General features: G+C 39.8%; 1 protein-coding gene across 1 annotated transcript in view; it reads left to right on the forward strand.

Annotated features, from left to right (window-relative positions):
* Pxb (putative Hedgehog signaling attenuator pxb) overlaps positions 1 to 27,793 on the forward strand; it is a 442,218-nt gene that overhangs the window by 2,595 nt on the left and 411,830 nt on the right. The gene's annotated exons all lie outside the window — the stretch shown is intronic.

Raw genomic sequence — 27,793 nt, forward strand, 5'->3', positions numbered from 1 at the left:
GTAGAAAAAATTAAATTTGCCCATTAAATATACGAGAATTAAATTTTCTATTAAATTGTAGAAAGAGTCTTGATGATAAGATAATAAAATGTATTCTCATAAGAAGTCGAAATATTAATAAAGAAAATTCTACAATTTTTTAATGCAATTTTCTCTAAGTATGCGATTAAAATATGCGAAACAAATGCACGGATTCTCGCAAGTCCAAAACACCGATGAAGACGTTAAAAACATAGCGTGATCGCGAGCCAAGAGAGTTCGCGATAAGAGGAACTCGTAAAACATGCGCGCATACTTCTTTTTCGTTCGTCGTATATACCGTGAGTATACGCGGGCTCTTCGTACCCCCCCTTCACTCCTTTCTGTCTCGCTTGCCTGGAAAGAGCCCCTTAACGCCCGCGGCGAATCTTCCGTCGTCGTGTACCTACATAATTTATGAGGATCAAAAAACGCGAAAAAGTTAATCAGCCGACCACGCCATCGCCCACCGTCGTCCCTTCGTCTTCCAGCTTCCAGTCTCGTCTACACCTGCTCCACACCACGTTGTCCCCTTTCACCACTTCCACCTCGTCGTCGTCCTTTGCGAGAGTTCGCTCTCGGCCCTTTCGCCCGGGTCTTCCCCGTTCCTTGGGAGCTTTGTCCCGGCTCTTCCCTGAAGTTCGCATTAATTTCTACCTCGTTTGTGGCGTCCGCAACCTCTTCCGCGACGTCTCCTCCCCTATCTTTCTCTTTTCGATTTTTTTTCTCCACCGTCTATGGCGTCGTCGCCCTGTTGCGACTTTATAATGTCCTGGCAGGAGGTTCGCATAAATCCAGACGTCGTCTCGCTTTCAGCTCCTCTTCCGGCGCGGACGTCTTTTAATATGTTCTGTTTACCCATCACGACCCTATTTACGCTTCTCTTCGCGCCGCGATTTATGTGCTTCTGTCGTTTTATTGTCTATTAGCAAAAATAGGGAAATTCCAAGTCCTCATTTAGTTCCACTGGATAATATCATCGCTCTTTTAAGTATGTCCGAAGAAAGTGTTACTTGTGTAATAATTTCACATAGTATAAAAATATTATCGTGAAAAATAATAGCGATATAAAATAATAAAACAATACAATATATATAAAATATTTCAGATATCCGGCGTAGTGTGTGTGTTATACTATAGCTACTCGATATTCGACTTCACCTTCTCCGCGGCGTTCTCCATCAAGATTTACCTACCGTGCCAAGTTAAATTCTCCATTAGCGCGCCCGGAATTTCCCCCGCGTTCTTATTTACTGCTCGGGCGCCGGAGCGTCTAATTAAAAAGGTGGAGGAGGCGCGGCAGGGGACGATAAAGCGGGAAAGAGCAACCGGCCCCCTGTCGAGAGATTAAAATTTACAGCGTTCTAATCGAGACCACCTAACTCACGGGGGGATCAATGAGTGGAATGATTTGTAGAAGTCAAAGAGGACCGATCTGGATTCTCACTTCTGAGATGCTCTTCTTGCATTTCATCTATCGTCATACTCGTGTTCCTTGACGGATTGAAAATTATTATTACTATCGTATAGAAATTCTTATGGAATCAAAATGTTCTAATGGAAATTGATATTAACTATTACGATCGACTCGTTTTGCTCAGTTTCTCTGTCCGTCTCATAATTTATTCTGCCGAGAGAAGTTTTGTACATGTTTAAATACTGCTACTTGTGTGTAATTTTTCATATTCGGCGAAATAAAATATGAAATTTTAAGAAAGCAATCGACTGAAACGTCGGCGAGAAACAAGCAAGCTCAAGTGAGATAATCGCTTTCTAGACTTTCTAGAGGGCAGTATCTCCTGACACAGAGCGTGGTATGTCGTTTTAGTATTTCTCCCGAGAAGAAATTTTCATAAAGAAACTCTCTTAGGATCATCTTCTGCAAAATTGCCGTTGGTTTATTCGCAAACAAATCCACGTTTACCGCGAGGCAGCCTGCAGCCGCTTGAATAAGTCGAATCGAGATTTTACCCGGGATTACTGTTCATCATCCACATTAGGAAACTTTCTCAAGACGTGGCCGCTGGCTATGACTGGCGCGGAACGAAGCGAAGAACAATTTGCATAGATGCTAATTATGCGACTGTCTACCTGCGGCAGCCTAGAAATTACTTCGCGACAACGCATTCGCGGTATTGACAATAATTCTCAAGATAACGAGTTTTCGCGCATTTTCATTCGTATTCTCAATGAGACGAGCTCGAAGGATTATTAGTTAGATAGTTCTAAAATTGTCACTTTGAATAACGCCACATTGTACATACAATATTATACGTTTTAGTACAGAGGTGGCTTTTTTAACCGACTTTAAAAAGGAGGTTCTCAATTTGGCGAGTATGTATGTGGGTATGTTTTTCTCTAAAACAACTGGACGGATTTGGATGCAGTTTTCACTCGGTTTTCACTGTTCTATAGAGCAATCCTCCAAGAAGGTTTTAGTACATAAAATATCGCGTTAGAACTTCTGGGTACGGAGCAGTAAGGAAATATGGAATAATAAATTTAAGCAAGCAAATAATGAATTTATTATTTTTTTATTTATATTAACTGAATAACGCACTAAAGAGTGTGAAAAATACAAAACAAATTTTTAAATAGAACCGACTTAAAAAAAGCTTTAAAAAGAATGAAAAAAATCAAGAAAAAAATTGAAATGCATTAGCTATATCAATCATACAGCATACAGCATGTTCTCAATTACAATTCAAAATTTTTATTATACATTTAATACGCTCTCGATCGGCGCAAATATGCAAAATTAATAGTTATCTTAGATGCTAACGAGTTCATAAAATAAATCGCGAGATTACAACATAGCGGACTTGATAATTTATCGAAAATGATTTGGTATATATGGAATATATATACGCACACACAAAATACCCGTCATACATTTATTTTGATTCGTTAAATATTTTATAGCATGTGTGTTGACGCACGCGGTGCTCGGCGCTCACAACGTTCGTTCGTTGTTTACGTCGCGGCGTGCGTCGGCGTGCGTTTGCCATTCCGTCGTTGAAACTCGAGCCGGTAAGCAGCAGCGCGTGCTGCTCCGTGCTTCGTATTATCATCCCTTCAAATACGATCATTCTTTGCGCAGCGATTATCAACTTTTGCAAATGTACTAATCTACCCGATTGCTGACTTATTTCGAGACACCCATAGAAACAAACGATGAATTTACTCAAGCAGGTAGGTATATGCTCGAATTTATCAATTTCGATTGAAATAGGGAATCGGAGCAAAGAGCGAGTGTCACGGTTTCGTGTCTACGGGCGATAAATACATATTATACACAAGTGTGACTGACAGAATTTTTTTCAACTTATAATGCCTCTGGATCTATAATTTGATATTATTATCATGTAGTTATTACTATACTTATTATAATTGTATATTCTATATCAAATCACATCAGTGACCCAATCAATATTAGTAATCAATATCTACAATGTGCATTAGAAAATTTAAGATAAAATTTCATATATAAGCTTTATAAGTTTTTAAATAAAATTTTCTTATATTGGATTATACACAGATCCGTATCAAAAAAATTATACGATTGGAATTTCTTATTTAGCTTCCAAAGTGCAACCAAGTTCAGAGAGAGAGAGAGAGAGAGAGAACTCGGAATTTCTTTACAAATACCCGGCTTGATTCCGTTACGTTAACAGCTAAAGGATCAACCGCCGTCGCGCGCCCATTACACTTCCATTACGCTCCGAGAAAGAAGTAGAAACGATCCCCTATTTTTACGCCATAAGCCGTCTCTCTGGGCAGTAATCGGTAGGTAAAAATTGTGTCTCCGAGGACACACCGCGATAGGATAGAAAAAGAGAGGAGGGCACGAATGAGGAGAAAGGGCAGAGCCAATTACTTCCGCTCAGTTACACTCGGCGTAATCTCCGTTAAACTGTTTGTCGAATCATATTGAATTACCCGGCTCGGGGCGCCGGTCCTTTGTACCGCAGCCCGAGGGATCCTACGTGAGATTAGATTAATTCGCCTGATTTTATTAGGACGTTTCCATAGCGGCGCGGCGTGGCGCGGCGCGACGGTACACCGGAGATCTCCGTCTCTTCTTCTCTACCACCCCTTTCACGAGACTTCCCCATCCCGATGGGGTTTCTTCCCCCGAAGGACGCGACGAGCCAGGTGCGGTCGTTCTTTATCTTAAGGACTCGCAGCGACAGTGGTGTGCGGAGGCGACATCCTCCTCGGGAAATCTCATTTCCAACGTAGCGGCGTAGAGCGGTTCTCGGTCGCTTTTTACCCCTCCTCGAGAAATTAGTACCGCTTTACGGTTGCTTGCGCACACGCGGCCCACCCGGATCCCGCATTCAATGCGCGGTATATGCGCGGCGGTATCCACGCAGGTAAACCAAAAAGGTAGACCTAGCAGGAAAGCTTCACCCGAGGGAGGAACGGTCTCTTCATCCTCGCGTTTATCCGACGACAATGCACAATGCACGTCTGCCTCCCCGCCTTTCCCCTTCCGTGCGCTGGCCGAAGTTGAAGCCGACTCCGACGAATTCGATCTGTGACGAATAATTTTTACGCTAATTTTGAGTCGCCAGATGTCACTGGGGGAAAAGAAGGCGAATGCAAAGAGGAGTGAAGAAATGATCGCGACCGTTTCTGGTTGCAGGATAATTCGTTGGAAATCGGAAAGGTTGTACCCGTCACATTGAAAAATATGGGAACAAATGAGGGTAATATGTTCGTTCTATTCGTAAGTGTTAACAAACGAATGATTACTCGAGTATAATCGAACAAAATTGGCACCAAAGATTAAATTGTACATAAATTAATCGAGTAAATTGTATTGCGTGTGCAAGTACATTACAAATTAACGATTACTCACAGCAGCCCTGTGATTTATCTTTTATTTTCAATTTTAATTTGGTTATTCTTGTTACTATCTCTAATTTTCCAGGTCGGGACACTATCATTAGTCAGTCGTGTAATCGATTAAATGCAATTCGCTTGATGCAATTATGGCAATGCTCGGAGCATTCACTATGCTCATTTCGGACGTAGGTCGTCCAAATAGAGAAACGCATGCAGTTCGGCCGATGAGTAATTAAATAAGTAATAGGCTAAAGTCCGATAGATTATAATATTACACGTACTATCGTGCGTAGGCCGATAGGCCGAAAACCAATTTTGTGTGTCCGTGGGATATCTGCAACTGCAGACATTTCAACTATTTACATGAACATTCTGGGAATTAAATAAATCGCTAAAACTGACTGGCACTATACGGCCGCAAAAAGCCCTTTCTGCATACGATTGTAGTGCAATTGAACTACATTCTAGCCCTCGGATATATTTTGCGATTTCAATTTCGACAAGATAAAAGAGATATTGTCAACGGGCTAAACGCGAAATAAATTTGTTGACCGCTATATTGTATTTTCATATACATACATTCGCCCCTTGTTGGCCAGCTTTACTTTATTTTATCGACGCACTCCGTCAAACAAACTCTGTTTTACAGGCCAAAATATTAAATTTTATTTTTTATATAAAATTCATAACTGTTTATATAACTGTTTAGATTTAATTGTCTCAATTGAATCTAAATTATTCGTTTATTACGTGGTCTGCCTTAAATAATATAATTATACGTGTTGCTGTATCATTAGTATCAAACCTCTGCTGTTGCACGATCACAGATTATAATTAAGACATGCAAAAACATACAAAGACAAGAGATTATACATATTTTTGGTAGAAAATAAATCAATCACATTAACAATTTATATCTTGGCCTCCTTCTAGCACATATTGTGCGAGAAAAGTCTTGCTTCTTACATTATATTATGTATGAGCTGTTAATTTTATACAATTATTCTGCCTTGACAACAGTTATTAGAGCCGTAAGAACCGTAGTAACCATCATTAAAGGTGCCGACTGTCAGATTATCTTAATATTGATATATCATGGCTTTCGGTTACTGAAATAATTTCATCCGGCAACGTGAGCATTATTCTGCGCTTTCAATTCGAGACAGACGAAGAAGTTGCATTTAATAAAAAATTCAAACCGTACGAAACGAAGATATATCTCATTTGCGCAAGGAGCAAACATCGTTAACATATAAAATCATATCATGTCCAAAGTTCGATATGCCACAATTAATAACGCTCAGTGAGAGATGATACCTCACAGTTGCTCCGCCGTTGCCTGATGCCTCCCAAGTCTCCTTTTCTCAGATTCCCTCGTTACACTCACTCACGAACGCAAAATTGTTCGACAATTTGTTCGCGTAATCGACGAAGCTTTAGCGATGGTGAACTTCATCTATGCGACTTTTATTTCTTTAATATTGAAAATCACTGCGCTATATTAACAAACATATATTAGTAATGAAATATGTTAGTGATACATGCGAAAAATAATCCACTGTTGAAAAAAATTAAATTTTATCAATAAAAATTCTTACACAAATAAAAATGCCCCTGAATTTATCATGAAACTTGATTAATTTTATTATAATTACGCATAAATATGTTTTATTAAATACTCAAATATAAAAACCCTTTTATTAATATTATACATTGCATACTTAAGATTGTAATTTCATGAAAATTTTGCGTAATACATTATTATAATATATTATTTAATTTCGCAATTCCCGCAAATGTGCGGATGCAAACAACCGAGCTCAATTAATTTAATTTATTTCTGTATAATTATAGCCGTAAAAAAAGCGTTGTAACAGATATCCCCCATATTATTCAATCCACAATATTTGTAATTCTTATAATCGTGAAAGTTTTGTGATATAATTGGCCAAAATTCAATATGTTTTATACGATAAATGGTTGTCTAAATGAAATATGACGGCAACAATTTAGAAAAAAAAATCAAACTTACAAATACAGAGGCTTCAAAAAATTGTAAAAATTACGGAAAATTATTCATTGTGTGGATATAGTGGATTGTAATCATTTATTGAATTCCGGAATAAAACGGTATCTATTTCTTTCAATCAAGATTTTTAAGCGCTGTGTCAAATTTGAAGCTCGATTTTTTACATATGTTTTTGTTATTATTATTATGTACAATTCGTTGTATTGAAAAATAATGATCATGTCCATAAAGATACTGGAAAAATGAAAGTAAAAATAAGTATTTAGAATTAACTGAAAAGGGTACGTGTTGCAGGGTTAAGCGCATAATCAATCTTCATTACCAGAAGCACGGTTAGCTTTAAACGGTCGTCTATTAATCGCTTAGGACACGTTCCGCGTTAGTTGACGGAAGTGTTACGGAATGAACGGTACATTGTCGCGCCGCGCCAACGATATTGCCGTTTTATTCTGAACCGGCGGAACCGCGGCACGAAGCCCAGCCACTTCCCGCTCGGGACGTACACCCACAATCGCACATACATGTACATACGATGTATATACCCAGAGGTAAATAGCAAATACGTGCGCGAAGTGCATAGCGACGAGTTATCGCGGCGAACACAATTTCGCCGGTTTTCTGTTCGTACGAGCTACAAAGCCGACGTGGCTAGGGAAACGCCGCGAGTTCCGTCCATATACCAAATATTTTCATATTCCATTCGCGACTGCTGCTCCGTTCTCTCTCCCCCTCTCCCCTCTCTCTCTATCTCTCTCTCACTTTTATTCACCCCTTCCGTCGCGCTATCTTCGTCCTCTCTTGCTCTACGGCCGATACCAAAGGGTATTGGGATTTATAAGGAGGAACGAAAACTTCGCCTTCCTTCTTTTCCCTCAGCGGGAGGAGGAAAAGCAATTTAAATTCCGATCGTTCATAAAGCGGAACGTCTCCCTCTCTTTCTCTCACTCTTCTCCTCCGTCTCGCTATTTTCATCTCCGTGTGCCCCCGCTTTACTCTTAAGCTTTCTTTCGCCTCGCGGCTCTTGCCCCCTTTTCCTTCCGCCTTCGTTATTTTGGAACGCGGCTTTTGGTACTCGCGAAGAATGAAAGCGCGCGAAGAAGAGACATAAGAGTGTCTCGAGAGAATGATAGTTTTGGCTCAATACACGTCAAAAACAGGCGAGTTATTGTTATTGTACGAGCGGTGGTGTTTAAAACCGATATCTCCATCCTCAATAAAATAATTAAATAAAAGTATATATTATATGTTTAATACATGAGAAAAATACATGAGAAAAATCTAACTATTTAGCCTGTTGTAAAAAAAAATCCAGTTACTTTGGATCTTTGAGAGTTATGACTCAGATAATTAAAAACATCTATACAAAAATAAAAATGTGTCAATACAATATAACAGTGTAATAAAAATACGAGTTCGTTAGCTTCTAGATGGTTCCGGTAACAATAATTAGTCTCTTTCGATCAGATTGTCTTTAGAATGTACTTTGAATCCAACTGACTGATTGAACATTTTCAGCCAAGCTAGTTTAGAATCTCTGACACGCATATTTGCAACGCCTTACGTATAAATAAAACCAAAACGCGCATTCGAAAATCCTGCAGAGAAAAGTATAGTATGACACATACGGGCACGTAGATATGTACATACATATATATATGATTCCTTTTCCGCCCTTCGCGTTTCGGTGGAAGGGGGGTGAAAGAGAATGCAGAGAGAGAAAAGCGATTACGGTTATTTCTCGTGGGAGAACACGCGCTCTTCTCCTCCGTCCCCTCTGCCTTGCTGCCGTTGTTGCTAATGGATCACATCTCTGAATTTCTCTGACATTACGTCCCTCATGTAAGATTTGAAGCGGAGTCCGTCTCTCTGCCCATCGAGACTATATGCGAGCTAATCTCTACGACTCGAAACGATAATTTTCCTTCCAGTTTCATCTCCTCCCCCCACACCTTTCCATCTGAACATATCTAATACGTACATAATGCGTAAACAAAAGTGGCGTCGCAGAAATTTTATAGGCTTTCCTGCTCCTTCACTTTTATATAACTGCATCGAGTTTTCAGATTTCCGATTATTTTCAAATTCTTTGAATATTTCTAATCTTTATATTGCAATTAACACAAATTTTGCCTAAAGAATTTTTAGAAGCTTATTGAATTCATAATTATATTAAAATTAAAACATCGGTGCAATTTGAAAATGTCGTCCTCGAGTTTTAATATAAATTATGGTAGGCAACCATATTTTATAACGATCCTCTCGCTCGAAAAATATCTCAACATATCGCACGCTTCTTGGAAGGATACGCGAGTATATGCTTGCGCTCTTTTGATACAACTCGCCAGTCGGCAAAAAATTAATTAATTAAGCAGGAAGGCAAATTACGCGGCATCGGTTTCGCGATGGCGTGGGTGAATAAGAAAAATGGCGAACCCTTAGCCGTTTAGACTGACTTTTAATTAAAGTCGTTAAAAACCAAAATTAGTGGCTCGCCCATTTTTCGAATTTGTCCAACATTCACCTGGCGATAACTCTCCTCCTTTTCGTTTAACTTTCTCTCGTTCCCTGTCCATCTCTCGCATTCTCACAAGTATGTCCTTCGGGGTGAGAAGGCACACGTATAATATATATGTTACATATATAATGTATCTCATCCGCTTCATGTTTTTAATTGTAAGATACGTCGAGCCTAAGGCGGAAACATTCGTGTTAGCTAAACTGGGAAAATGGGTCATCAAAGTTTGTACAAATTAATTAAAATGTTCGCCGCAAACTTTTTACGTCATTCCGAGTCACTAAAATCCACGGTGCACTTCGAGGCTCTTTACACAGTATTTAATTAAAAACGTTCTCATCTTTCTGAAGCGACACGGGATTTTTCCTCGAATAACAGTATTAACGCTGATAAAAAAATTATGTTAAAATTACTCAAAAAAATTTTAATTATAAGATAATCCGTTTGATATTATAAAATTATTCTAAAAAATGAAGCTATCATCGATTCCATCTTCAATATCGCAATTAACTTAATTGAGAAACTGAAATATGAGAAATACGAAACAATGTACGAAATGAATCAATACCTTGATATTATAAAGCTCGATGATAATCCATCTTATGTTAACACGCGTGTTAACACGCATAAAAAGATAATATAGAATACATGTATATTATATATGTATAAAATGCTAAGAATAAGAAATAATAAAAATTTCTCGTTGAAATATTGATCTCGATGCTCTCACGGCGAAATATCTCATCTTCCCGTGGCCAGTTCCGCTAAATGAATTCGCGAGCAATAGATTGTCCCGAATTCACCCTTTCCACGTACGATTACGTTTAAATATCGAAAGTGCAGATCGGGAAGCAAATATTTACGTTGCGAGGAGAGTGGGCAAGGAGGGGGCGAGGAGGAGAGAGGCTATAGTTCCCAGATTTGTATCCCGACGGACGTCGCGCGTTGAGCCGACGGTAAGGCTTGTCGGATTTTCGTCTCTCTCGGGCGACGTCCCGAGGGAGGAAGCCGCCGTCAGGATGGCGCGGCGGCGGGCCCGGGACGAGTTTCTGGCACTTTGCAGCTCAGCGTCTGTTGAATATTTGATTGTGGACGCCCCTGGCCCCGCAACTTCCACATCGGTCGCCCATGACTCAGTGACTTGACTGAACGATTGACTGGTGCGTATCGCGTGACTGTAAGTTTTTCCCTTTCGATTTTATATAAATTAAACGAGCTTGATTTATGCTTATTATAGATTTTGACATAGTGTCACCTTGTCTTGTAATTAAAAGGAATGATTTTGTCGTATAAAACATTCTCTACGTTGTTATTTTGGAAAGAAAAAATTCAAATTTGTTAATGACAAAAAATTATTTTATTGAACTTCTAAGAAACGATTTAAAAAACAGACTGAAATATTCGCAATTTACTTACTTGTTGAGAAGGAAAAAAGTAGGTACTTTTTCTAAAACATTAAAGTAGCTACTTTGAACATTGTACACTTCATGAATACATGAGCATTGTATCTTAGAAAGCGATAAAAATTTATCTCTCAACGTTCGAAATTTTCTTTACGCGATTCTCTCGAATTAAACGGCTGGTGTAAACGTGCAAAATACAGTCTTCTGCTTCGTGCGACTCTTGAAGAAGCTCCGTCACTGCTTGAAGCTGATTAACTGTAGCCCATGCAAAATGTCCGCGCCACCCTCGCAACGAGACTGATTCCACAGTCTCACCTCACCCTCTCGCGCAACCCTTCTCAGGCGTCTGTTCTGCTCCCTGTCCCGCCGCATCAAGTTCAATGAAACTACACAAACTATGGTGGCGGTGTTCTCAGAGAGATACCGAGTCCACCCCTTTCCCCCTCACCCCGTCTGCAGGATAGATACGAAAGGGTGCCGGTGAGAGAGGTGAAAAGGATTTCACCTACGCGCAGAAAAGGAAACGGAAGCGAGGCATCGGGCTATGAAAAGGTAGCTCCGAAAGACGTGAGAGACGATAGATAGTAGGAAGACCAGAGAAGGAAGAAGAAGAAAAGAGGAGAGGGGGGAAAGGGAGAGCGAGAAGGAGATTGATTAAAACGCCGCGGGAGTTCGGCGTTTTCCTTTCACCATTGATTCCGTTTACCGGCGGCCGCGCTGGCGCCTCTTTCACTTATCTGTCAACACTTACGTCAGCCAAAGCTCTCGAATAATGAGTTCCTCGTTTCGAGAACGATGGCGAACGGAGAAACGCGGGATGAGGCTAGGAGGGAAAAGGGTGTGGAAGGCTCGCGCGCGCGATCGAAGGTGCCGGTGAGATGAAAAAAGTTTTCGATCGAACCAAAAAGCGGTCTTTATTATCGGCGCCTTCTCCCTACCTCCTCCTTTTTCCTTTACGTTCCCATTCCCGTTTAGCGCCGAGTAACGCGAGTATTTCCATGAGAACTTTTTGACTAGCAAACGCCCGGTGAAGAGAACATCCCGTCTGCTCGGTTTTGTTTGCCCAGCAGGATGGTCCAACTCATAATTATTGCAAATTGTCGGCATACGAAACAGTTTTAACTAACTAGGCGTCTAATGATTGAAGATTTCTTGTATATGGTGACGCATGATTTAGCGTAGCATGTTTTACGCATGAAGAGTACCTCTCTTCGTGATTTTACGTATGGTGAGCATGATTTACGTATGTTTTTCGTATATCGCGGAAGTTTTACGCAAAAGGCGAATTTAACATAAGATTGAGCTATTTAATAAGCATGAATCTAAATTAGTTATATCTCTTTCCTGCTTATATCGTAACTAAAACTTAACAGATTACTTAACGACATACTATAAATTCTTCTTATTTATTTCTGCCACTAGAGGATCATCTGGCTGGATCTGGAAGAAAAAGATTACAAAATTAGTGTTTTGAACAATCAAGACATAATAATAAAAATATGTATACCTGCTTACAAATTTTAAATAGGAAAATCAAAAGAAGCAAAAATGAAAACTGGCCACGCTGCAAATCGTTAGTAATTAATGATTCCGTCTGTCACTTGAATGATCGGAAGGTTATTCCACGTGTGTTCATAAAGGCGTAAATTTTACATGCATGGAGAGTACCGCACGCGGCGCGGTCTGCTGAATGTCTGGAACTAGTCAGATCACACACGTATCCCGACCACTTGGTGCGCAGCTCAGCGACAAGTTTGGCTCGAGGTACTCGCGTAGTTAGTGCTCGCAAGTACGCGAGTGAATGCATATTCACACGTACAAACACACAAGCGCTCTCCTCATTAACGTCTCACTCGCAACGGCTCTCTCCGTTCCTCGGGTTTTCCCCGGTTCCATTCACTTGACGGGCTTTTCCCATCCCCCCTATCTCGCTCGTTGCACTTACAGTGAGAACGAGTAAAAAAAAAAGAAGCTATCAAAGGCGATTAGAGTAAGTTGACTCTCTCGGTCATCGATTAACCGTTTTATACTAATACTAATATTTAACGTGCAGAACTGACAATGAAGATACAGATATGTAATTAGAAGTTTTAACTGGAAACTTCAAGTTCCGTTTTTGAAATATCAACTTTATTTGTTTGACAAAATATGCAACTCAACGCTATTTACGAGGACTTAATTACAATCTGCAAAGATGTTTTTCTCATAAAACGTATGAATATATTATAAATATCTCCTCACTTTAATTTACGTTTTAAATATAATTAAAGTATTGATATGGATACTCTCACAACAAAGCATTGAATGCGATCGAAAAAATGAGATGATGCTGAAACTTTAATAGCGTTTGCCAAGTCGAATATGTATGAAAGTATTAGCTTGGCAATTTTAATTCAAAAATAAATACTAAAATAATAGCATTAGTTGCAAGATAATTGATATCTTTAGCAAATAACCACAGAATTCGTATAGAGACTTCAATTGACTATATTATAATTAAAAATTGATAGTACCGTGTATTTTTGTTACATGAAAAAGTATAACTTTTTTATATCGCTGACCATAGATTCAGTCATCATTCTCTGCAATAGCCATTTCACCGAACATTCTGAATAATTTTCGTGAACGTTGCGTGGCATCTCGACTAATACTTGCTTTATTTTCTGTGAATTTCCGTTTACTACAGAAATGAAGACGAACGTTCGTCGAGTAAATTCGTCGGTTGTATTGTTTCGGCGTGGTTGATGCGCATTGCAGGGATAACAATGGTTTAGGCGGGAACGGTCTGTTTGCCCGGTAGTATTAATTAAAATTGGAGCCCCAAGGTCTTTCGGTTTTCGAGGCATTTCTTCGCTCTTAGGAAGCGGCACGGGCAGCGACGGTTCACTCTCGTACTGCAAATGCTCCCGCACTCTTTCTCTTTCGACGCCGGTAACAAAGGATTATGGGTAGAACTGTGTTATTCTTCCGCTATGCGGGTCCATTGTGCGCGGACATTTTAATTGAAATCCGAGCTATTTTCATTTTCCGCGAAACGGAGGCCGCGCCGCGCCGTCAATTTTAATATTAATTGCCGCTTTGATCGTTTGCGATAAAGCGAGCGTTGCTGTTTGGATTTTAACGTGCACGCGTACATATACACATCTGAAATATGCGTTAACAAATATATACATCAGCTGGAAACTTGGGGAAGACGAGTGCGAGCTGCGAATAAACGCTCGCTTGATGTACACATTGTATCTGCATGAAAGCATCTGTGTGAAAGAATCTCGATAAAGACGCAAGATATATTGGCCCTATTTCTCACTTAGATATGTAGAATATGGTATAGATATCTCGTCATTCGTTTCGTTCATCTTGCATTTCAATTTTACGCCAATTTATCCGTAAAGAGACTCTGATTGAATACCATTCTTTCCTAAAATTTTTTAATTTTCATCGACAAATGGTCTCTTTTAACTATAATAAAAATTACGTTCAATTAATAAGTTCGGACTATTTAAAGGTTCGTAGGCAATAGGAATGTCGGTAATATATCGGAGACACCCGGTATCAAGTTCATCGTTTGGCATCACGTTTCTTCCGTTTAACTGCAGTCGACCCCAAAAAAAGCCGCACACACTTCCGTAACCCTGTCCATCTCTCAACTTAATGGCGACAAAAAGCAAACGTTGCGCAGCTGGAGTTCCGTCGAACGAAATCTATGATGCGCGACGAATACGTTCGAGGTACAGCGGGGCCATTCGGGTCCTGAGGAGAGATCCATGCCACGGCAAATTCCCGCGTCTTTCCGCGATTTTAGCGTGAAGAACGCGATCCCGTTCTACTTGTGACCGAACGCGCGGTCGGTCGACACAGAGTGTTGGACACGGAGCGCCAGTTTTCAATGCGATTAACGCCTGCCTTCGGTCGTCCCTTACCTCACACCGGGGACAATAGCGGGGTCCGCTCTGTTATGCACGCTCTTTGCGGTCCGAAGATCGACCTTGCACAAGGCGACGTTGCATTTCTTCGAGGTAGTCCGAGCCCGTCCGAGATCTCTCGAAGCGATCTTACAACCGGATAAATCGACTACCTACCGGCTCTCGAAATCGATCTTCGAGGGAGAACGTTCGGAAGGTGTAACGCTTCGCAGCGCGAGGAAGATTGTTGGTATTGTTCATCGGAAGTTAATCCATTAGCGCCGATTGATGCTGCCCTCCTTCGTCGTTTATTTATGGATGAACGTAGCGTAGTTATACGTTTGCAATAATACTATTGTGATATTTATTTTACGGAATAATTTAATGGAACCTTGTGTACTTTCAGCATATACATTTTCTTTTCGAGGTGAGATAAAGGGTAATTTTAACAAACAATATACATAAGTCGCGATTTATTATTAGAATACAAAGAAATGAAAATGTTATAATTTATCAAAGTCTATTGTTTAGCTTATTCTGGAAAACGATAAGTTGTCGGTTATCACCTTTTAGTTTTTTTTGAAAAAGCAGAAATTTTCTAGCTACTTTCTTTTCGCTGATTCCGGCGAAACAGTAATTTATAAGCTATTATCTTTTAGCGCGCGCGCTTATCTCTTTTACTGGATCTTATATCATTTATATCGATTTTACAGTATTATAAATAGCTTAATTTTTACGATTATATAGCTAGATAACTAAAGTTTAACTAAGCTTAAAATGTCATTAGAATCACAATTAAGAAATTACAATTAACAATTAAAAGATGCTTTTTTTTCATTTTTTACATATAATGATTTATTACTGATTTATCTTTTGGAGAAGAGAAAAAGATAGAAGATTTTTTTCCATTTCCTGCAAATATTTGAGTTGTCTTGTTTCCTTTTTAGCTGTTAGGTTTGTTGTTTATTTTTACTCACTTTCATTTCGGTGCAAATCGAGAAGCGTCGTCGGTCGCAGCCTGCTCGTTGAATTTTTGCTTGTCTCGCTTATCTCATTTACACGACGGTCAATCGAGGCCAGTCCGTATTTTCGACCAGAGCGACCGGCCGGACATTTCGCGTGCGTGATCGCTCGCCGAGAAGCTTCTGATTTCCGAATCTTCCACGGGAATTCCCGGGCGCGCGCGAAAGCTTACTTTGAGAACCGACGACGGAACGAAATTGCACGGCCGAGGGCCGTCACCATTTCGGATTCGGGCATTGAACACGGTACGTGGTTATCGGCGCTTCCAGACCAGTTGGCCGACAACCGCCAGTTATACGTGTACGTATGTGCCGCCCAAGTCTCGTAATAAGAACTCGGAATTCGTCGACGACACACGTAGCGCGGGTATAACGCGCGGAAATAGATAGCTCGAGCAAATAAGGGTATCGGAGGAAACCTTCTTCGCGAACGCAGGATCTCTACATCTGCAGAAAGATGCACATTTTATTGTTGCGAAATAAATTCACTTATTTGAGTTTAACTTCTAAATCAATGCATGATCTGATCTCCACATGTTTCTATAATTTATAAAAATTGTAGAATCGCATTCTCAATATTTTTATTTAGCAGCATATTTGTGAACTAACATAAAAATATTTTATTATCTCTCGTAGCACTTTTCTGTAAAAGATATTTATATGAGTAATAGTTTTTAAGTAATATATTAAAGACAAAGAAGGTAGAGCTAGAATGATGTGTGTGCATGTGTGTCAGGCATCACACTATTTTCGTCTATCTGGTGCTGCAATCTTGCGAGAAGCCGAAGAAATATCTTTTCTATGTTTACAAGACTGGCTCTCAATGGTCCACCAATGTTTAGGCATATTTTGGCTCAAAACTAATTCCGACATGAACATTTTTACATACGCTTTTTAGTAAAAATTAGAACTTATTTCTCTTGTTGGACAATATAGTAAATTAATAAATTATGAAGTAATAATAAAGGATGTGTTAATATTAATATTATTATTAGGCAATATTTAAGACTGATTAGAATAAGAAAACAATTATTTTGATCATTTGTTACTAGTTAAAACGTGACAACGTGACGTTTAACGGCGACGCGACGTTATATACGTTTCGCACAATGCAACACGAATGAGTGGGATCGTTTCCGAGAGCCATCGCGACTCACGACGAGACATAAAGGTCGATCTTGTGCGCGACCGTACTGTGGCCTACATTGCATTATGCATTTATAGCGTTTCGCCGTGGTGGACCGACATTCGTCCGGTCCACCACTCGGTAATAATGCTGGGCCCTCTTCTTGCTCGTCTTTTTCCTCAGCCTCGCGCACGTTTGTGTGCATGTATACCTACGCAGCCGCTTTCGAGAAGCTCGCATTTTCGTCGCCCATTGAATAGCCGCGTCGCCGTCGCCCTGACATAAAACCGCAACGCGACGAAATGGGACAGTAATCGCGAGCGGGCGAGCGATCGTCACAGAAATATATAAGCGCGCGTTATTTATGCATCAGTCCAGCGTCACGGAGTTCATTTGTCCGCGGTTCGCATTTCGTGACAATAGCAATTTCTGATGATGATATTCCTGAGCTTTCAAAATTATCTTTATTGCTTCTCTACGGAAAGGAAAGGAAATCGAGTACAAATGACTTTGTTTAAAATTGTAAAGAGATTCTATCTCCAATGTTTCCTATCGCGTATCGTAAAATTGTCTAAAGCAGGCTTTCGCCGTAATTGCAACTGTCACGGTGAAACCACGGTTTTTCCGAGGAGACGAGGTGTACGCGGTTCTATCTAATTTAGCTCTGGCCGGTGTTAATGAAACGCGAACGGCGGCCAATGGCATTGATCGTGAGCGGATTCCCCGGCCGAGGAAATTATTCCCTTGTACGGCGAATTCCATTAGGCGCGCCCTTCGATTAAGCGGACGGATCGATCGGCGGTGCAAATATGCTGCGTAAACAACGCTCGGATTTGCCTCCCTCTTCGGATGAAGGGAATCCGCGGGATCCCTTTGAGAAGGCCTGGCGACGCCTGGTGCCGCTCGACCGATCGGCGCGAGATCGAATTTCCTATTTCGTGACGGCGATCCCTTCGTTATCGAAGACCGTCGGCGATCATCGAAATCGAAACCTCGGATTCGTCGGTCTTACGGGCACTCATTAGTGTCAACAGCTCGCGGGGGCGACTGGCTGTTTGCGTGTTTGCGAATATCGTGCTTCCCGATGAGATCTGAGATCTCATTTGCAATGGTCTTTGCTCGATGGTCTTCGATATATAGGCAAGACGATCACCATCTTAGGCTTTGATCGTAGTCTTAAATAAATTTTAGAGACGAGTTTATCTCTCGTTTAATTAAAGGAAGAAGTTGTATAATTACGCAAATCTCTCTGCTCTCTAAAGAGCTTTCTCTTCACTCTTTTTTTTTAAATATCACGAAAGAGAGGAACGATTTCTTAAATAAATACATCGAGGTTGAGAGGACTTTAGGAGTGTGACGAGCTGTACTATAAAAATAGAAATTGTCGAAAATGGTAAAAATACTTTTATATTATATTTATATTGTTTGTTGTTTATAATTAATTACAATTGTGAGAAATATTCGTGGACATTTAAATTCCGTGGTGTAGCTAAAAAACAGCGAAGATTAATTTTCTGCCCATCTACGGCACCTATTAGGATCATCCTTGATTTTCCGGGAAGACGTGTGATCTCGATGAAACAAGGCAAGCAAGAATGTTGCTTTTTTTCTTGTGCGATAGGATTCTCAGCGAGCAACGTTGTTGACAACGTGACACGACCGTCGGTCTTAAGCTTTTGATGGTGTCCAGAGAGTTCCTCATGTGTACACTTGAGACCACCAATCATGCTGATTGTCCTGATTGTATCCGTGAACCGTTTGCTCGCCGGGTCCTACTACGTTCCATAATTATATTAGCTTTGAGGGACCGGGGATTCAAGGACCTCCCGCGTCCACTGCACCACCCTCTGCCACCTTCCACCCTTCCGTGCGCGGTTCATCGGTCGTGCCTGACGCATTAGCGATACCATGTGCAAACAGGACAAACGCGGAGAAACACTATTCATCAATACTCCGAAATTTACTGTCCACTTAATGCTTTAATAATATAAAATAATAAATTTAAGAAATGCTATTACGGTACACTTGCATACATTTTGCATTAGTTATATTGCACTATACACTATGAAAAATCTGTGTATCAATATCTGTGTACAATCTTGATTTTTAATCATAGCACATTTTCTCGACTTTCCGTATTTTTTAGCGTAGGATTTAATATTCAAGCATCGAATTAATAATAAATGTTTAAACTCTTGTGTTATACACTGAAAAAAAATTATTATTTGCAAGAAAATAGATTTCTTTGAATTTAGTTTCCTTAATTCAAAGAAGTATTAGGTAGATTCGAGAAAATATTATAAACTTGGAAAAATGTTTTTTCTTAAATCTCTACCCGATTTTTTTGAATTAAGAAATCTATTTTCCAGCAAATAACAAAATTTTATTTAGTGTAGAGATAATAAAGATAATAGAGAAATATCTTATAAATGTTTGATATATTGAAACGTTCGATTTTGCTTTTCAATTCGTCGACGAAATCTGAAATTAACATTTGTTCGGAGAATTGAAGCGACGGAAAGAACCGAGACATATCGACACGTGCCCGACACATAAGTTGCTGTTTGCCGCGCGTACATATACCCAGCGGGCCGATCGAACGCCTAGCACCGAGGACATGGATGGAAATTGGCAATCGTCGGTATATTCTGTTTACAGGTGGACAATAGCGAATAATCAGTCCGCGTAATGGAATACAGGTACCGAATTCTCTGCGAGAGCTTACGGGGCGAAAAGGCGTCGGGGCAGGAGGGGAGGGTGACGAAGAGGAGAGGAATGGATTGGGCGGAATGGACTGCATAGGGTCAGATATTACGTAACCTGACATATAGCTAGACGTAAAGGGCGCGATGCCAAATACGTGTAAGGACTCCGTTGTATGCGCGAAGCATGTTATTACAGCGTGTAGTCTCTCCATCCTATCTCGAGTTCGCACGGCCCTTTAGCCTGTAATCGGACCGACCATGAAGGGCACGGATCGGGACAGTCCACGCTTGATTGGTTAATACGATTGGTTTGTTTTCCATTTTCTCGACGGAGAAAATGAAAACGCATACTTGTTGGTTTAGGTCTATTTATAGAATAGAATATCTGGTGCAGTCGTGAGATTCCGTAGAAATTGGTTATTACATTGCACATATGTACATGTCTTCTATTCCTTTACATTGAATTGCATATATGTTTTTATCACATATTTGATCGTTACAATATTATAATTCGATTGTTATTCTATAAATAACTTATTTGTAGAATTACATCTAGCTTTACAAATGGTTATTTAATAGATTATTGTTGAATTATCTTAGGTATCTTTATAACTTTTCGATATATATATATATATATATATATATATATATATAAATTATATATAATATTATATATAAATTATATAATTGACGTCCAAATAATACGCAAAGTTTTATTCATCAAAACTAATTGATAAGTCGTTTTGAGCCTTTTGACATATTCTTCAATTTTTGGTAACATACGTAGTTATTCGATTATTTGAAAGTTTGACGGAAATACCAAAACGCTGCGCATAGATTCTGCTCGTTGATTGTTTCTCGGTTCTCTCGGTGCATCTTTCGATAGAAAGTTTGGCGAGCAACAACGCGAAATGTTCGTCCCCTTTCTTATTCTCTTCTTCGGTTGAAATAACGAATTAACGTACTTAAGCGAAGAACGGCGCGAGTTCTCATTAGCGACGATGCGCGGAGAGAGCGGGGAACGAGAGGAGTGCATCAACTTCTTCGGTACGTAAGTTGTCTTCGGGTGCCCTTTTAATTACTGTGGGCGGGGGCGCGGACGGATGGCGCATCGTGCGAGAGCGGGTAAGCGGCACGTGCATTTGCATTTTCCGGAAGGGCCGTTTAGAAGTTACTCCGCGGCGTCGCCCGGAAGCGGCAGTGCGGTTATTTAATGAATAAAAAGAGAAACAAGGGGAGTCGGAGAGGAGAAGGTGACAACGCGATTGAGAGGAGGGGATTATCGTTGCGGAGGTAAGAGGTGGAATTGCATTTTAATAGAGGCATTATGGGACGCTCCCTATTTACCTCCTCTCATTTTGTCCTGAAAATTTTCGGCCTTTTCTTTTGATTTTCTTCTCTATATCCATATCTGAATTTATGTTGATCTTTTTCAGCTTTTTTGCATCACTTAATAACCCATTTTAAACCGGGTTCTGGTTTCCATCGAATTTGAACATATTGCACTCTTTTATTATCCATTAAATTGAGATTTATATTAGTTTTTTTATTATAACCGTACATTCTCTATTGCAACGAAGCCTATATTTCTGTTATCTATTATCTGTTCATGCTCTCAATATATAATTGTTAAATATTAATAAGATAGAAAGATATCAAATATGCACTTTGTATATTGCAATACAAATCTATGTATGCCATGTATTTAAAAAATTTATAACATACAATATACAAGAAACACACAGTACAGTGCAAACAAACATACCAGGATAAAGAAATTTATGAATGTTCATTAAAATTTCATTGATTGACTGTTTAAATGAATATTGCACATATTGTACGACAGTTACTCTGATGAATCTCACATAAATCACGTGTAATGAGATATATTTTTTTCCTAATTTTTCTCTTTCCCTAATTCGGGAAAGAGTTCTAAATGTTTGATTTGGAACAATGAAATATTTATTTCTACGATATATAGTACATGATAAACTGCATTAGTTAAAGTATATATATGTTTCGCTGTCTTGTTTAAAGAATACACGATGTAAACGAATAGACGAAACGTTTTTAGCATTTCTTTTGAAGCGGGAATTTCTTCATGGTAGAGCGAAGCAAAATTAGTGATGGTTATTAGCAAGAATATCAAGGTTCCATCAGAGAACTGACTCATGCAAAGGCCCCCGCCGCGGCGGCTTGATACGGGAAATTGCGAGGTTTAATAAGACGTTTAAGACGGAACTCTCATTGAACGAGATACAGAAAGAGAAAGAGAAAGAGAGAAAGAGAAAAACAGGCGCACGTTCGCGTACTCGCTCGCTCGGAAGAAGCTCCTTTTGCCGAGAAAACTCGGGGAGAAACGCGCGTGTCCGCGAGCAACGTTCGTGGTATATTTTCTTTGAGACGAACTTTTGACGAGCCGTATTCCCGGCGAGCGCGGAGCGGTAAAACTTGATGCATATTCTTATGTCTGGTCGTCTGAAAGGCGATATGTTTCGGTATCCGTTGCATATGATGTGAAATTGTGCCGATTTTCGAAATCAGAGGTTTCTTAATCTGAACATACATTGTTTTTTAATATGATGTACATATTTTTTCATACATCTTGGAATTTGAAAATAATGTAGTTGTAAGTTTCTTATATAAAAAATGTATGTGTATTAGCTCGATGCGTCGCGCAAAGAGAGAGCGCGCGCGAATCACGCGGGCGAATATCGTGCTCGGAAACGCATATGGGTTTCAACCATTTGACAATGTAATTATGCCGCCGGGAGCGTGCGCCATCGGGGGTTTCGTCGTTAAATACCTTTCTAGGTATTAGCATTAACATCCTGATGAATTCGGCAATTAGGGACACTTTTCCGCGCCGTTATAATTACATTTATCGTCTGCCGTTGGCTAAGGTTCAAAACTCCATTCGCAGAAAATTGAGTCTTCCCACCCCGTCGTCGCATCTCCGGAGATGCTGAAGAGTGAATAAGAAATGAAGGAATTAAGGTGCATGAAGCATAACGAGTAATATCCGTTCTACATAGCGTGCTCATTGCGGCATTACTAATTTTTTTATGCGACCTGTGGTAGTAGGTATTAATTTTAACTGTTCTACTTGTTTCAGTCTCGCTTTTTTTTGTTTTCTTATCATTAATATTGTGCAGGATTTCATACAGAATTTTTTATAACAATTATTAATATTTGAGACAATTATAATAAATATACTCATGGAAAATTAAAATCTGTGAATTATACACATTATTTAATAGAAAAAAAGATATTTTGTCGACGATCGCATTACGTTGTAAAACACTGTCTGATTATCGAAGTCAAGCAACAGTTAATACTTGAATTAACACACTTTTTTATTTTGCAAATCAATCATAAATAGGTATGTAATTAAAATTAAAAATATTTATCTCTGGAATAATCGCAATTAAATGTTTTACGACTTTGTGGCAGTATCTGATATCTTCGCAAACAAAAATATGACATTTTTTAGCGATGTCGCACGAAACGCGATGGAAAAAAGCCGAAAGACTTTTTCAGCGGGCGGTGTGTAATTCAACGTCAGATTACGATTTAGAGTCGCCAGAAAAGGTACTTGAATTAATTATATTCAGCAACGTCAGACGTGACGACCGGTACTCACCTCCGAGGTAACGGCCGCTGCTTGCTGGTTGCAAATATTCTTGCCCGTGCGACAGTCGCGTGCACAGGCCCGACGTTGCACCTGCGTCTTGACATTTTTACGAATACTTCCGCTGCCCCAGCTTCTCCGGGCAAAATCAAGAAAATCTACACAATGCAAAATAGCGATAAGTTATTTGCTCGTACGTCGCGGAATTTTCTGATTAAATCGCGAGACAAAGTTCTATTTCTAACAGTTACAACATGGTAAACTGTACATGGTCGGATACCTTAATAAAACATACTTTTTTTCTTGTTAAATCACTAAAGATGAAAATATTGAAATGTAAATGTTGATAGCAAATGGAAATAGTCTTTATTGAAGAAAACATGAAGAAGAAATATTCAAAAATTATTTGAAATTTTTTATTACACTGAAGGAAAACTTATAATAAAATTAATACATTGTAATTAATGTAAAATAGGACATATGATGTTATTAAATTTAGATTCGCATACCAATATGTACTCCCATTTTTAACTGGTTATTTTTATTTCAATTTTTATATATGAAATTAAATTTAAAAATAGAGCTTCGGTTATAAGTCAAGAAAAAATTAATAAAATAAAACTATTATTAAATTGTTCCAGTAATAACCTGTACTGCTTAAATTATTATTATTATAGTTAATATTTATTAATATAATAATAATAATAATAATAATAATAATAATAATAATAATAATAATAATTACTTTAACTTGAATAGAACAATTGTGTGGTTAATTTAAATAACGCTGATTCTATTGCATTTGCATTTTCTCGGATAAGGTAATGGCATCAAAGTGATGCTGATTGTATAGATGTTGACCATATTGGAAGGATATCGACATACATGACCTGGCAGCCTTGATTTGCACACTCTGCATCAATAATAGATAGTCATACATGGGGCAATCTCAGGTTGACGCGCTGAACTAGATCTGTTACGCTATTCAGGTGGATCTAGTTCAAAGGGTAACGGACCGAGATTCTGAACTACTGACAGAAACTAACTAATCCTGCTAATTACTTCACCATGCATTCAACATTCGCCATCTACCTAGATTCATTAATTACATGTATATCATCTTTCTGTGGATACCGGTAAAAAATAATCCAGTAAAACGTAATGAATTTCGCAATTTTTTTTATCGCGTTATAACAAGTGGATATATTACAAGATAAAATTGATTATAATGTGTTCCTATAAATTCTTGTAAATTTTAATGATTACATTCATCTCCCAATGTTCTAAACTTGTCAATAAAAAATTAATTTTTAACATTTACTCTTAACTTTTTCTTTATGTAACATTTCAACATGTCATGTAACTATACCGACGTGATAATATTTTGTTTTCTTGTACTATAAAATAAATTGCGATTGTAGAATTTTCAACTTGCCTACAGATTTTGCAAATGTTTCGCGCATTCGAATCGCGTCCATCTCGATGGAATACACCTGCACTTTATCTTTTCCAATTCTTTATTCTACTGATAACATACAAGTTATCTCAAAAATCAAAGATTTTCTGACTACTTTTGATAAGAAAATCTGAATATTTTTTATTTCGAGTGTTTAAATATGAATAATTTTAACAATTAATTACATAGCTGCACATATGTTCTAAGTACAACTCTTCTTTCTAAAGTAATTTTAAAGATATATAATCGTCATAAAGTCAAAGCAGAGGACGCTTTTCATAGAAACAAATTGAGCAGTGAATATTTGACACTCTAAACGTGACGTAGTTGTCATTATTGTTTGTTCACGGGTACTCAGCGCCGCCGCACTCTTTTCAATCAAATTTTCGCAGCAGGTACCGGATCTGCGGCGCACTCACCGCGAGTGCATCCGCATGCACTTGTGACGCGATTCGGCTTTTCGACCGCGCTGTGGTTTGTTGGCGCAGTTTAGGCGTCAATAGAGCAACCCCGCGACGCGACAAAACCGCCGCTGTTCTCACCCTCCGTTCCACACCTGTCAGCTACGTTTTGTCCCCGCGTGATCCTGTGATGTACGCCGCCACGGGGAAGGTTACCAAAGGATACCGGCTGTCGCCGCCGCGGCGCGTCTTCTTGTGATGTCACCCAAGTTGCTCGCCCACCGTTGGGTGCATCCATTCTACGACGATCCTGCAATAGGCCGAGTGATCCTCGCCATCCTCGGTCGCATTCATCTTTCGGCTCGTTGGCATTAGTGTCTAATAAAACGCCATTGTCACCTTGACTCGTCGGCCTAAACTCGAAAGTCGCGACTGAAAACTTGGAATGCCCGATGGTAGCCACAATTCACTCAATAAGTACGATTAAATCACAAGTGCAACGAATCGAATTTTTCCAAAGTGAAATCAAATTCTTTTACAAAGTGAAACCGAAGTTATTGAATCGTAAATTTATAAATTTACTTCGAATTCTTTTTCGTGCAAGCGACGACGCGAGAATTAACGATATGGTATTTGAATATCTTGAGCTGTTCAAAGTTAAAAGGACCGGATGACTGATCACGGTGCAGTCTGCGTAGTGAAATAGCTATTGACATCATCGACAATGACTTTGACGAAATCTCTGTTTCGAGCTGTAAGTGAAGACTTGCGGTAACAAGCAACAACGGCGACGATGAATTTAATGCACGAAACATCCGCTTCTCTCCGCTGACTCCGGGTTATATCCCGGAGACTCGCGTCAATTATCTTCGAGAAAAGTTCGCACGGCTCTCGGACTCGCGGCTTTCCTCGAAGTCGCGGAACCGGACGGACGCGGTCCGCGAAGTTTGCGAAGTTCCGCGGTCGTTAGTTGTACGACTATCTCCCGGGAAAGGTAGATAAGGACTTCGGAACTGGACTGCGGGCGAACGAGCGAACTTGCCCGAGTCCGGAAACGACCCGGAGAACCCGACGTCTCTATCCTACATAGAACCGAGAGAGTATACCTGGAAGAGTACTCCCGCGCGCACCAAGTCGCCGAGATTTCGGTCCGCCGAGCCGTCATATCACGCTTTATTCGCAAATACGGTTGCTTGTTAATGACGCAAAGTCATTAGTGACCATGTCGCCAAGATGCAACGAGCTTTCGCAAATTTGCTTCAAAAGCACAGATAGAAAACGATAGTGCTCGAAGATATAACGATTTTTCAATATTAATTTTACTCATTAATTTTCCTAATGGCAAGAGAATTCCATTATAATATAAAAAAAACTGCAACATGCGCAAAATTCGAAAGATTGATAAAATTTCGTGTAAAATTGAAAGGGATTTTGAGGAAATTTTTTTGAGAGTGTAAAACAAAAAGGAGTTGCTAGTTGAAATATTCTCGGAAGTTTAGAGCGTAAAGCTAGAAACGTCAAGGCAAAACGATCAAAACGGTGCGCAAACGGGTCAACGCTTCCGCTCGTGATTCAAAAAAGACCGCTCGTATACGTAATAAAATCCCTGATCGAAAAAAATGGTTGTGTACGCGAGGTGTAATGGCCCTTTCGCGCAAATTCTCGCTCGTGCGCGGCTCGGAGGAACGAGAATGGGAAATGGAAGCGTGTGCGCGTCTATATAATGGCGTCCGTATGACAAGCCGGACAAAGGACTCGTCAGAGCGCCGAGCTCGGCCAATGAAACTCGCTCCGAGAACGGCGGGAAGAGCTGGTTAAAAAAGAGAGAGAAAGGAGAAAAGAGAGCGCGAGGTGGGTCATTCCACATCGCGACAACGGTTACTTCGATTCCGGAATAAAACGCGCGCAACGCTACTTTTTTTCACTCCAACTCACCCGTCGTTCGAGGTTCGTATTCACTGTGCGTCCACCACCCCCGGGCGTCCACCTTTGGAGTTGTCAATGAAAAAAAAAAGAGGATCGAAGTGGAAAAACTAGCACGCGTCAAAAGGGAGCTCCTCTCTTTCAATTCGATCCGCATGTATCCAATTGCGCGAAGAAAATATGCGGATTTCGACTTCACAGTTTTACGGCTGGGTCCACCGTTACTTCTTTGACTATACAATCTGATCCATGAATTTACGTATCGTTAGCTCTGCAAATCTTTCGACGTTATACATCCTTGACATCTCTTTCTTTCGCCCTGATCTCAAGACTCTTGATATCATACATCCGTAGAGCCGTAGATACATGACCTAAATGCTCGCGACGGTACTCCTTGCTTCATAAATACCTCGAGTCACATATTCTCGCCTTTATAGATCCGCGGGTTCACGTAGAGATTCCCGGTTTTGTAACCTACATTCTTCTCTGCGACTGTTTATACGTCTGCGCGAATTTTTCGCATGATTCACGTCTCCGCTATATAGGAATACGCGCGCTGCATATATAAAGACACCTGCTGCATTGTTCAGATTGCATCGTCTGAACGTGATAGTTATTCGCGGCGGCATAAAAATATATAGGTTGAAGGCAAACATATTTTTGGCTCGCGTGCGAGGCAGCTAGGGTTTCTTTTTGTTTCGAAAGAACACGATGTTGTACGGGGCTACAATTTGGGGTGAACTCGACTACACATCTCTTTCTCGACGGGGAAAAGATATAATATTGGGCGCGAAGTGTCGGTTAAATAAGA

The sequence above is a fragment of the Temnothorax americanus genome, unplaced genomic scaffold (assembly GCF_048541705.1).
Source record: "Temnothorax americanus isolate GAGA-0224 unplaced genomic scaffold, ASM4854170v1 Scaffold51, whole genome shotgun sequence".
In the NCBI taxonomy this organism is placed as follows: domain Eukaryota; kingdom Metazoa; phylum Arthropoda; class Insecta; order Hymenoptera; family Formicidae; genus Temnothorax; species Temnothorax americanus.